Genomic DNA, 13,080 nt, shown 5'->3' on the forward strand with positions numbered 1-13,080 from the left:
CTTGTCAAGATAAAAGACAATTTTCAGACCTAATTTTACTTGACTCAACTATGATCATTTGTGTCTCCTTAAACATTCTGTTTCCTCCTAATTTCCTGCCTGCAAGTGTACTTTCCAATTGCATTGCTTTGTGTGTTCTATGTTATTTTCATAGGTGTTGCTTCTGTTTCCAATTTAACTAGTGCTGTGCTGGAGCTAACTTATCAACATATATTGGCTTACCAGAGCTCATTATAAAATTTTCAGTAATTTTGCAAACCAGTTGTTAAAACCAGATATTATTAAAGATTAAATTATATAAATGCTTAATTTATAAATTGGATTAAAACAAATGTAATAAATGCAACTCATCATTTCCTAATATTTTTACTATGATCCATGCCTTTGGGGATATTGAAATCTTTTTATCTGTATATTGGACATGTACTACTGCATATCTCTTCCCAATTCTGCATTCAGTGAGAAGACATTGGTAGCTTAAAATTGACCATAGTGGAAATATTTACACCATGGAAATCAGCCAGCACTACAAATCAAGACTTGATTATTTGTTTTCTTGATTTTCCAGACTTAAGAAAGAGTTCAAGAAAATGGTAATAGTGTAGATTAAATATGAAAGTGTGCTGTGTGTTGCCATTACATTGATAATAGCATAGAAAATGAGAAAGGACTCTTCCTTTACACAAAAACTATTATCCTGTTTAGGGAAGAAATCTCTCACATTATTGACAAATGAGTTAAGTTCTAATATATATATTTTCAATGTTTCAATTTCAACATACTTATTAGGAGAATATCAACCAACATTCATGTCAAAACTATAATTCATCAATTTCTCTCATGGGTTGACTGTAGATAAAAGAGTTTGATAAAAACAATAAAAGTATTCTGTGGAAATCAAGAGGCTCTATGTAATTTACAAAAAAAGAACTGTCATTTTATTACTATTTGAAAATTTTGTGCTACACATTTTTACATCAGTAAAATGTATGTATTGAGATACAATTACTTTTTATTTTTTAAAAAATTGATTGTTACTGGAACACTACTGACTTCAGCTATTGTAATTCTCTACAGTTAACATTTTTGCCCCTTTCTTTACCCTTTGTAATCACAGTCTATGGATAGTCTAGTGGATAACAGGAACTGGATAATTCTAAGAACTGGAATATCCAATCCTGGTCCCCTCTCTGACTTTTCATACATTCCTGATTCTCCACAAGTTGTTATACAGAAATCTAAAAATCAAGAGCTCAAAAGCTGAATTTACCATTGCTAAGAACAAAGTTATTCCCCAAAGTTGATCCTCTTTCTATATTCTTTTCCTCAGAGACACCATTGTTCAACAAACATTTAAGCTTTATAGTTTACATGTTACAAAAGACCCAGACTGACTTGACCCCAGCCTCATCATTCAAGGAAACTTGTTTCATATCTTGTAAGCTTCTTTACTTCTTTCCTATTCTCTGTCTACCAAGTTTTCAATCACATACTGATAACTTTACCAATTCACTGTTTCTTAAACCTGTGCTCTCCTCTGCCTCCCTTGCTCTAGCGAGACCCTTTGTCTCTCTGCCTTAGAGTACTGAAAAAATTTCTCCCCAGTTATACCTGGTTTCCACAAAATTCAGCAATTTATTTCAAACACCTATTTGACCCTCTCACTCCCTTTATCAAAAATTCTTTAATATGCCTTCATTCCCCACACCATTAGATAACACCATACCCTTTTTACATGATGTACAAGACCCTGCCTGATGTGGCTCACATCTCATCACACAATGTAATCTACTTCGTATTTTATGCTCCAGCAATGCTAAATTGTTGACCGTTCCTCCAGAAATGACTGTCTGGACTATAATTCCTCAGGCTGCCCCTCCTTTCTGGAATGTTCTTTCTTTTATCCACTCTTAATTCATCTTAATTTTGGAGGCATCTGCTTCTCTCAAAACTCTTTGAAAATCCACAGTCTCTTCCTTCCCATCGACTCTTGTCTTCATCACTGTACATTGTGTTGTCATTATATGTTTATGCCAATTGTGTCTCCCTCCAGAATTTGAGGTTTTTGAGGCAGGGGTCTCTTTAATCTCCAAAGCTTATCCAAATTACTGGCTTATAGTAAGTACTCAGAGTGCATTTTAACTGAACTACTGTGAAAGAGACTATTTCTACTTCTCTTAAAGCTATCATAACCTGATTATTTTTAAATTTTTAAAATTAATCTGCTCTTTTGTCTTATTTTTGGGACTGTTTTGGAACTATTTGAGGACACAAGGTAGTGGAGCTCCTTTTCCTTTCAATGTAGCTTTCTCATTTCCACTCTTCTTTTTCTGATCACTTTTTTTTTTTTTTTAGTATAAAGAATGTCTGTCATTTTGTAGTGATGGCTTAAAAATATTGTAGTTGTTCAAATATATTTGGACTATTTTTAACTCTTTCAGTTAATGAAATATAAAAAGAATTTTAAGTTTAAGATATTAAGAAACATGAATATAGCCTAAAAAATTTTCAACCTACGGAAAAACTTTAGAGTCCTTGAGGAATAGTTACTGTCTTATTTATATAAATAAAATGCACTTGTGTCTTTAGTCAAGTACTTAATATATCCAAATAAGACCGTATAAGATATGTTAAAATTCAGATCCAGTAATATTGAATTATCCCTATGTTTTTGATTCATGGACAACCTCAGATTTAGATCCTCTGTGGAAGGACCATGATTTGTAGTTTCTTTCACTTGACAGTCATTCGGATGGCACATTTCCTCTGCTGATTCCTTGCCATAACCTCAGGATATTGACTATTCCTCATTGCTGCAAAAAATACGTCATTGAGGCACAGTTTCTGATAGATCTGGAATCTATTTCTTCGCTCTAAAATTTGATAGGCCTATAAAACACACAGTTAAGCCTGTAGCACTCAACTATGCTCACAAAAGTATAGCCATACAAGCAAGTATTTTTATGAAAAATTTGTTAGTATCAATAGCAAAAGTATCATGATGTTAGCAGGTCAGGATTTGAAACAGAAAGGAAATGTAGCATAAAGCATTTAAGAAGAGATGGTACAAAAATAACATAAGCAAACAACACCAACAAAAGTGGAAAAACCATCACTAAAATCAAATTCAACATTTTTAAAAATTAGAAATCTTTGATCTAAAGTGATCTGAAAGTTCTATCATCTAACTATAATGAATAATTCCAAAAATGTATTCATTCAAAACTTAACTAATGATGTCTTATCATATGACAGAGGTAATAGCCCTATTTTACTGTTTCAGTGATCTATTTCTGAGTTACAAACCAACCCCAAACCCAGGAATTTAGACAGGGAACAGGATAGCTTGTCTCTGATCTGTGATTCCCGAGGCCTCACCTGGAGCAACTCAAATGCTGGGGGCTAGATTTATCTGGAGGAATCTTCATACCCATGCCTGGTGGCTGATGTTTCCTGTTGACTAGGACCTCAGCTGAGGCTGATGGCCAGAACAATTTGATGTGTCCTCCCCGTATGGTTTGGGCTTCTCCACAGCATAGGAGCTAGATTCTGAGAGTAAGCATCTCAAAATAACCAAGCAGCAGCTAAATTTTTTAATGACCTATCCTTGGTCACTTCCACTGCAGCCCCACTGGGTCCACTCGGATTCAAAGGGAATGAACATCAGCCTGACCTCTCAATGGAGGTGATGTCAAAGTCATATAGCAAAAAGAATATTGGGGATGAGGATCTTGTTGCAGTTATCTTGGAAAATACACTCTGCGACGTTTACTAAGACAGTGAGGGGAAATAAGCAATGCATTCTAGAGTGGTTCTGCAGTGTAGATAAATACAGTCAAAACGGACACTAACTGGGTTGTTCTTTTCTTAAGGTCTTCTCATCTGAGTTGAAGCCCTGGTGAGTTTTAGAGGTCAGTCAAAAAAACCAAGTCTCCATCAGACTGAGAGACAGCATGGCTCAGTGGTGGAGGCCACAGACTCTGGATTCAGGCAATTTCATTTCTCTCTGCCTTAGTTTTCTTGTCGAAGGAATGACAATGGCTGATAACTTGTTAGAAGTACGGAGTTAATATTTGTAAAACATTTAGAATAGCACCTGAAACATTTTAAGAATTAAAACATACTTAGAAAAAATAAAAGCCTTATATTAACATCTCTAAATCCAGGCATCAAATAACCTGATGAAAAGCACCTGTGTTTTAAATCTCATGACAGTATCTGTTTATTTCTTTTGTCCAAATCACTTTCCAGTAGTGCACACTGGACACCCCGACTTGGCAAATGTGTCACCAGTAGGACATTCTATACAGACTTCCTCAAAGACGACATCGGAGCGAATGAGTTAGCTAAAATACTTCCAAAGATAGAAAGCATAAAAATAGTTAAACAGAGGATAGTTATAGTTAGCCTGATTTTCTGATAAAGTTCATAAGTATGTTTGCAGAACTAAGAGGGAGCTCATCTATTTATTTTCCTCTAAGGTAGTGACAAGAAATCTTCCACTGCTTATTTGCAATTATAATATTCTGTATCCCAGCTGCAAATATTCAGCTTTATCTGCTGTCTGCACTCTGTCCATTACATAAACCTTGTGGAAATAAATGACATCCCCTTGTGCTACCATTCCTCCCAAATAAATTGTCATTTTAAATGGCAACCGATTAAGAAACCTCTGAATAGTGAGTTTTCTGATATTTCTAGAATAAACAAATTGCAGTGAGACAAATTAACTTTCTCTATCGAAGGAGCGTTATCTGTAATCCTGCTTAAATTGAGAGCAATGCCATCCTTGGAGTCACACATGGGCATTACATAACATAGTTAGGATTCAAAATCCTACCAACTAATATTTAATGCAAACAATTTTTGTTAAAGGAGAAAGGAAGGAGTTTCATCCCAGTGATACAGAACAATGGCACTGAGTCACAGTCATGATGAGGGAGAAGAATATTTTATGAAACATGTTGTTTTTTATGGACTCAACCATGCAGCAGTAGGCAAAAAAGATAAGAATATTTTTAAACAAAAATATATGCACTCTCACAAGTACTCATCACTTCACGAAATAAATATGTATTGGATATGTATAATGAGCCAGGCACAAACAAGACACAGTGAGTTGAATAAAAACGTGTGTGATCACTAACCTTTTGGAGCAAACAGTCTAGTGAGCAAGACATTTAATAATCAAATAATTAGGTAAATGGACACAAAACTTCAGATTTGGTAAAGTTACAAAGTAGATTTAATAAGGGCATTTGATTTAGTGAGTGATAACAGAGAGCTAAGTAAAAATTAACATGAGAAAATATGGGGTGCAGTTACCTGGTTGATATAGAAGAGTTAAGAGCAAGATGAAAAGTAAGAACTAGGATTGCCCAGTGCACCTGGAGATACTAGAGGCAAGGCTGAGGCTGAGTGGCAGAGGAAAAGCAAGCCTTGCAGTTAGTTCCTAACTATTTCATTATTGTTGCTAAACATTTTTTTGTATGATGGTGAACTTTGCAGCCCATTTGGAACACAATTTTTTCTTAACTTGGAAACAATTGAAAATCCTTAAAATATTTTAATCAAAAGAGATCACATATTTAGGCTTCAATTTTGAAAAATTTTCCTGCTTATTAGGTAGCAGGGAAAAAGAGTAGATGAGGAGGCATCAGAAATATCATTATTGACCATGTGACAAGTAATGTAAACTCATTTTTGTGACAATTGGGATGGAAAAACATAGACTAAGAATTATATTCTTTCCCTATGACTTTATTCTAATGACGCCACTGTTTACCTAGATACCGAAAAGCCAAATTCATCACAAACTCTGTCCTTTCACTCACCTCTAACATTGAATGGCCTCTTAATTCTCAAATCTTTCTATCAATGCCTTCATCAATTATAACCTGAATTGCTATAAATTTCTTCTAATTTTATATCTTCATTAAAAAATGAGGTTTGGGGTGGGAAGTGAGGATCATGAGCCAATTGGGAAGTTATCCAAATGATGTGGGCTTTTTGTAGTGGAAACAGTACGTCCCACTCATAATTCCAATTCTATGTTGAGATAAGCAACACATTACAATCTACATTACTATTCCAAACAAAGAAAAGTAATAATGAAGAAACAAGAAGCCAAGTATATTGTGAGACAAGAACAGGAAGACATAAGGCAATTTAGGGCTTTAATAGAAAAGTAATCTCATGAGTCAAAACTCTTTTGAGTCCTTGAAATCAAAACACAACTCAGATCGAGTTATTTAGAAAAGGAAATCTTCATACCAATAGGAAGCCATTCCTAGATGAATGCCAGACATGACTCTATCCAGGTCAAATTTTGTCTTCAAGAAATGACCTTCCTCCATCTCTTTGCTATTTTCTTCTGTATTGGCCTTATCCGGGAAGGCTTCTCCCCACAAGGTGTCAAAGATGTCAACAGCAAATCAAGACTTAAATTTTATGAGAGAAAAAAGAGTAGATTTTCCTCTGCTACTCTCAGCAAAATTCCTAAGGCTGATTGTCTTTGGCTAAGATTGGGTTACATATCCATCCTTGAAACAGTCACTGTGAATCTGATTGAACAGACCTGGTCAGCCCTACCTCCCTTACCCGAACGGAGAATGAAGGGGTGGGTGGTCTTCAACAAAAATATTGAGGTGCTTTTACCAGTAGAAAGACAAAGCTAACTTGTGTCCATTTAAAAAAAAGCACATATCATTCCATGGATGGCAGAACTATAGCAGTTTTGTTCTCTTTTATTTCTTTGGTTTTAAGTGAAAAGTTAATCTGATAATTCTGAGGCAGAGTCACTATTTATGGAAATGAAATGGACTTCTAATTAATCTCCATTTCTCTAAGTTTTATAACCTAAGATATCCTGTTCAAATGCAGAGATATATTATGATACAAATATTTGATCATATCAAATCTATTCTTGACATATTTCAATGAAATATAAATACCCTTATGACTGTGTCCCAACATGACTCTAGTGCAAACTCTGGTTGAGCAAAATTTCAACCAACTTTTTGATTTCTAATAGATCCTTTTAAAGTTCTGTACATTGCTATTCCCCTTGTCTGAATTACTCTTCCCCTCTTTTGCTACTTGGCTACTCACCCCAAAGATTCCATTCAGTAATCCTTGTTAATTTCTCACCCTAATGTAGTTATGTCAGAGAGAAGAGTTATAGGGGGGTTATAGGAAGAGTGTTAGGAAATCTGTTAAAATTTTGAAGTTGACTGACTAAGGAAAAATCTCTAATCATAGTAGCCTTCTTCAAACTCTGATGATCCCTTCTCTTGGAATGTATATTTGGGTCTAACCAGATAACTCCTAGTCAAAGAGCATTGAAACACAACAAGATCCTCTGACCTAACCTGCCAAGTCCTTTACAAATACCAAGATACTCTTTTTACTTCCTCCAAAACAAGGAAATAGTCTAAGAAAAATGCTTAATTTGATTTAGCTTTACCTCAGTCAAGAATGAACTATAATAGCTTCTGTTCTGCTATTCATTCTACCTCCCCTCACCCTTATTGGACCCCTATCATCTCTTTTTATCATCACTAATAACAATAACCACTTTTGGGGAAGCTCCCCATCATTCCATTCATCTAGGAAGAATCAGGAAATGTCCTAATTTGCACAAAGCTCCCAATTCAGAGTTCTATAACATAGCTGAATTAGCTTCCTGGAGCTGTCGTAACAAATTACCATAGACTTGGTACTTTAAGACAAAATAACTTTATTGTTTCAGTTCTGGAAACCAGCAGTCCAAAATAAAAACGGTGTCTGCAGAACCATGTGTCTCTTCTAGATGCCAGCCACTTCTGGCAATCCTTGATATTCCTTAGCTTGTAACTGCTTGTAGCTCTCTCTTCATCTTCACAAGAATTTCTTCTCTCTTCATCTCTGGTTGTCCTCTCCTGTTCTGATTCTAACACCAGTCATTGACTTTATAGTCTACCCTCATTTCCTCATCTTAACATAATTTCATCTGTAAAGACCCTTTTCCAAACAAGTTGACATTCTGAAGTTCCAGGTGGACAATATTCTATAAATCATAATAATTTAATTTTCAGGGTTTCAATTACTTCTGAATATATTTCTTCCACTACACTACATGCTCTTTTATGTCAAGAGTTCCTTCTTTTATCCCTAGTACCTTGCAAAATTTATACTTGATCAACATTTTGGATGGATAGATGGATGGATGGATGGGTGGATGGATGGATGGATGGATGGATGAAAAGGAACTAACACTTTTGGAGCAACTGTGCTATAAGGCATCCCTCATGGATGAGGTAAAGCAAGTTTCCAGCTGAAACCATACTGTCACTTAGTTTTCCTCCTACCTTGTCCTGATTCCATCACTCCCCTTCTCCTGAGAGTATCTCCCACAAGAAAGCACTCATATAAGAATCCCCTTCTCAGGTTCGACTTCTAGAGAAGTTATACTAAAACAGATGGCTAGATTAATGAATGAATTATTCCATGAAGAAACACTTTTTGAAGTACATGTATATGTAAAAATTTATCAAGTTTAAAACTACAATCAGCAACATACATCAATAATGAATATGCAGCTAAAGCTGAAAGATCTATGACAATGTTTGAGCAGAAAAGAAATCAGATATGAACATAAAAACATCTTGGGACTATAATTGAAGCTTGGCAATCAAGTTCAAATCTGAGGGAGAAGGGAGACGGCTATATATCCCTGTAGGCACCAATCACTGTTTATTGGCTGTCCCTAGGGGACAGCGCAAATTTGGTTGAGGCTGCTCCCTTTGGTCTAGGGCAATTCCAGGGAGGGATTCACTTAAGAGCCTCTGGCTAATGGTATCCTAGCAGCTGGAATATCTGGGTGGCACCCAACAATACCCATTACACACTGATGTGTGTGTGTGTTAGACGTGCACCAATGCATTCTAATGTTCTATCCTTTCCTGTTTGAAAGATTGCTATATTTATTGTTTTGTCTTGTTTTGTTTTTCTTCTGTATGCCTGCTTCCACAATGCACATACACACAATCAAACCCTTCTCAAGGGAGTAAACTCCAAGCAGCCTTTGCACAATTATTGCCTGTTATTATCACAGTTTTATCCCATAGGGACATTTATAACCTTTCTTAGTAAAATTCTAACTATAACTGGAGCAGAAGAGGAGCATGTTTTCTTCAGATTGGTGTAATATTTCTTAAGATAAAGATATGTCAAATTCAATCTTGCATTTTAAACCTTGTGTGACTTTAAGATAGAAATATCAGACTAGTTCAGAAGCATTCTCCAGAAATCATAAAAATAATGTCTTGTGACAAGCTAGTAGGTTCATGCAAAATCCCTTCTTTTTACAGGGTGAAGAATAAATAATATATATTCTTCTTATTAATTTTTTTTGTACAGAATGAATAAATTTAGATTATACAATACCATTTCCCTCTTACTGGAGACTGAAAACCACAGGAAATGAATAATTAGGCTTGTGAAATTTTAGCTAAAATACTTCAAATGTTCATAACCTAACTCTAACTATCATTGAATTTAGTTATTTTTACAGATATATGTCCTGAAAAGTCATTTTAAAGAATGCAACAAAATTAGGTAATACTTGTCTCCCCCATCTCTGTATGATTTTTTCCTATGAACTATTTTCATGGATTATTGCTGGATTTGCATATTCTCTTCTCAAAGAACTTCTGGCACTGCCTGAAACTCAGGCCATATCCTCTGAACACAAATTATATTAATAGTTTGATAAACATAAAATATAATTTATTCACTGTGAGTAAATTAAATTGGTATCAGCTTAAATTGAATGGGGAAAAGAATCTAGCAAAACTATAAGACTATAAATAAATTGTATGCAGGCAATTAATTGAGGAGTGCTCTCAGCCACAATGCCTGCAGGAGAATGGGGGAGGCAGCACTTGGCAGAGAGAAAAATTGAAGAGTAATGTAATCCTAGCAAAGGCCTCAAAGGATTTTTGGAGGGAATCTCTAGAGATGGAAGACCTTTCATAGTAATCTAGAATGGAGGCAATGAGTTTCGCTTTGGCTTTGCAACTTACATTTAGGAAATATTAGTTGAGCATGTTTAGTTTCTGGGGAGAGAATGTAATTTTGAGTAAAGTATTACCCTAGAGTTTTAGACGTTTCCAAGTAGGGATGGACTTAATTTAGAGTGGTCAGTCTGCAACACTCCTGCAGACTAGAGGAATGAGTGTCTCCTTCCTGAATGGAAGTTATCTAGGCAGGCTGACCATCACAGCATTCATTACATCTAGTGAGTGCTGCCTCTTCTTTTCTGTTCTGTAGGTTTTTCTCAAGCTCATGACGCTTCAGTATATGGAGAAATTATTACTTAGAATTATCTGTTGCAAAAATAGTTCCTGATCTTCATACTTTGACCTTGTGAGTTACTCCACCTTATGGCCATTTTGGATCTATAAGAGTCACAATTGTTATGGGTCACCTTGGTTATGCATAGACTACTTGTCTGTTGAGAAAACTGTGGCTTATATAGTATTAGCTCAACTGGGGGTAATGAAAACGCGTGTTTTGGAGAGTGTTGTAGATTGAATGTCCCCCCACCTCAAATCTTAATCAATGTTCTTGTATGTGTGAACACATTTGAATATAGGACCTTAGGAAGTTATTATTAAAGGCATGGCCTAATTCAGACTGGTTGGATCTTAATCCACTTATATAGAGAAGAAATTCAGATGTGTCGGTCAGAAAAATTCAGCAGAAGCCAGAAGTCAGTAGAAGCCAGAGAGGTGAGAGAGACTGGCATGTGATGGAGTACCAACTCTAGAAAAAAGCATGGCCTTCTTGACATCTTGATTTTGGACTTTGAGTTTCCACACCGTGAGCTAGTAAGTTTTTGTTGTTTAAGCCACCCCAAGGTGTGGTATTTTCATAGATGCTATGGCAAACTAAGGCAGATAATTTTTATCTAAAGAAAAATATGTTGACATGGAGGAAAAGAAATGTTGGCAACACATTAAGGTGAGAAGTATTGATCACCTAATTCAGGTGAAACAATGAGATAAACAAGAGAAATCTTGTGATCTCAAGAGTGAGGTCAACTAAGAACAAAGCTGGAGTTTAACCAACTGATACAGCCAAATGCAAACTGTTTGGTGTCTAGGTTTTTCTATTTAATATTGGAAATAGATTCAATATAACCAAATGCAAATAAGCAAGTTATATTTAAGATGGAGTGTCATGTTATCTTTTTAGCTCTTCTTTGTAGTTTGATAAAAGGAGGAGCTGGTAAAAGGTTTATGCTTATAAAATTGAGCTTAATCTGTCTCCAAGCCTCTTTATTTTCTTCATCTTACCTTTTTCCTTTCCTACCCTACCCTCTTTCTGTCACCTATTTCTTGTTTCTGCTAGATTTTAAGCTCCAAAAGAATAGAGAATATGTCTGTCTTTTGGTCACTGTATCTGAAGCACCTAGAATATTTTCTGGAGCATAGTAGATTGCTCAATTTATATTTACTAAATGTACAGAAAAATGAGGAAATGTGAGGCTATAAAATAATAAACTGGTGAGACAAATCAAAGGATGTGTGGTTATATCAAGAATTCTAGCATCATCTCTCTCATGATGTAGTTCAGTGGTTCGTAAATGGGAAATTTTGCCTCAAGGGGACGTCTGTCAGTTTCTGGAGAAATTATTTATTATCACATCTTAGGCTAGGGACTCCTGGCATCTACGGCATAGAGGCCAGGGATGTTGTTAAATATCCTACAATTTGCAAGACAGCCATCCCGCCCCCCTTCCGCCCCAAAATGTATCTTGTCCAAGATGTCACTTGCCAAGATTGAGAAACTCTGATGTTGTCAAAGATAGAATAAATGTCAAAAATGATAAAGATAATGATGTCAAACCTAGGTGCCCTGTGCCCTGTAAGAGCACTGCCCTACATTATTTGTAGATATCTGCTCACTGGATCCTCAGAGCACCTTTATGACTAAGAATTAATATCAAAATAAACTGGAGAGGACTGTGGGAAGATGGTAGAGTAGGAAGTTTTAAGAATCAGTCCCTCCATAAAAACAACTATTAAACTTCCAGCAATGGATTCATCTATTTTGAAACTCTGGAGTCTGGTGGAACACTGTGCAACATCCAGGGGGAAGTGGAAGCAGGAGGAACAGGCTGGTAAAGGTGATAAATACTGTGCATGTCACTTTCTCTTCAACAACTACCAACCCCCTTCCACTAACTTTGTGGCAGGCAGTATTGGGGACTGCAACTTGGACTTCTGGCACAACTTGCTGGCAGAGAAATCTTAAAGAATTAACCTTCTTCAAATCTACAAAAAAAAACAAAAAACAAAAAACAAAGCAAAACAAAAAAACAGCTAAAGAGCTGCATTAACTGAGCAAATCAAGAAAACACAGATTCAAAAGCCATAGAGGCTCCTGATGGCCATGCTGGCTTTTTACCCACCCTTCTACAATACAGAGGTGGAACCAACTTGCATTCTCCTTGACAAGTACCCTGTCCCTGTCCCAGAGGGGGCAGAGTGGTCCCTGTGTGCACACTGGAGTGCATGTATGTCAGTGTCGATCTATCAGGTGGAAGTCGGAGAAACTGAGCCAGGGAATTGATCTCCTGTTCACCCTCCCAAAGTTTGTCCTCAAGGCAGATAATTCGCTTGCACACAGCTGGGACAGTGTGAGAAACAATTAAATTGAAGCCGCCTGAGGCAAGTGACTACCTACATTAAGTCACTCAGGACAACACCCAGGAGGAGTCAGGAGTCTATTTTAAAGAGAGTAGATGGGTTGTTCACTGGAACTCACATAACTGTAAATGGAAAATTCCTAAAGCTTCTAGCAAACACAAACCCAGAAATGCAAGAAAGCTCTGGGGCTCCACACAGGCTCAGATATGACAGGGAGGACCTTGCACTTGGCATTGGACTCTGTCTGATTTTACTGATAAGAGGGCTAAGCTCTGAAAGAGTTAACCAGTTAAAGCAGCCAAGTTGTAAAGACAGTGAAAGGTGCTTTTTGCTTTGGTTTGTTGGTTTTGATGAGCTCCTGGCATTCAAGTATGTCTCTAATGTA

The sequence above is a fragment of the Tamandua tetradactyla genome, chromosome 7 (genome assembly GCF_023851605.1).
Source record: "Tamandua tetradactyla isolate mTamTet1 chromosome 7, mTamTet1.pri, whole genome shotgun sequence".
NCBI lineage: Eukaryota > Metazoa > Chordata > Mammalia > Pilosa > Myrmecophagidae > Tamandua > Tamandua tetradactyla.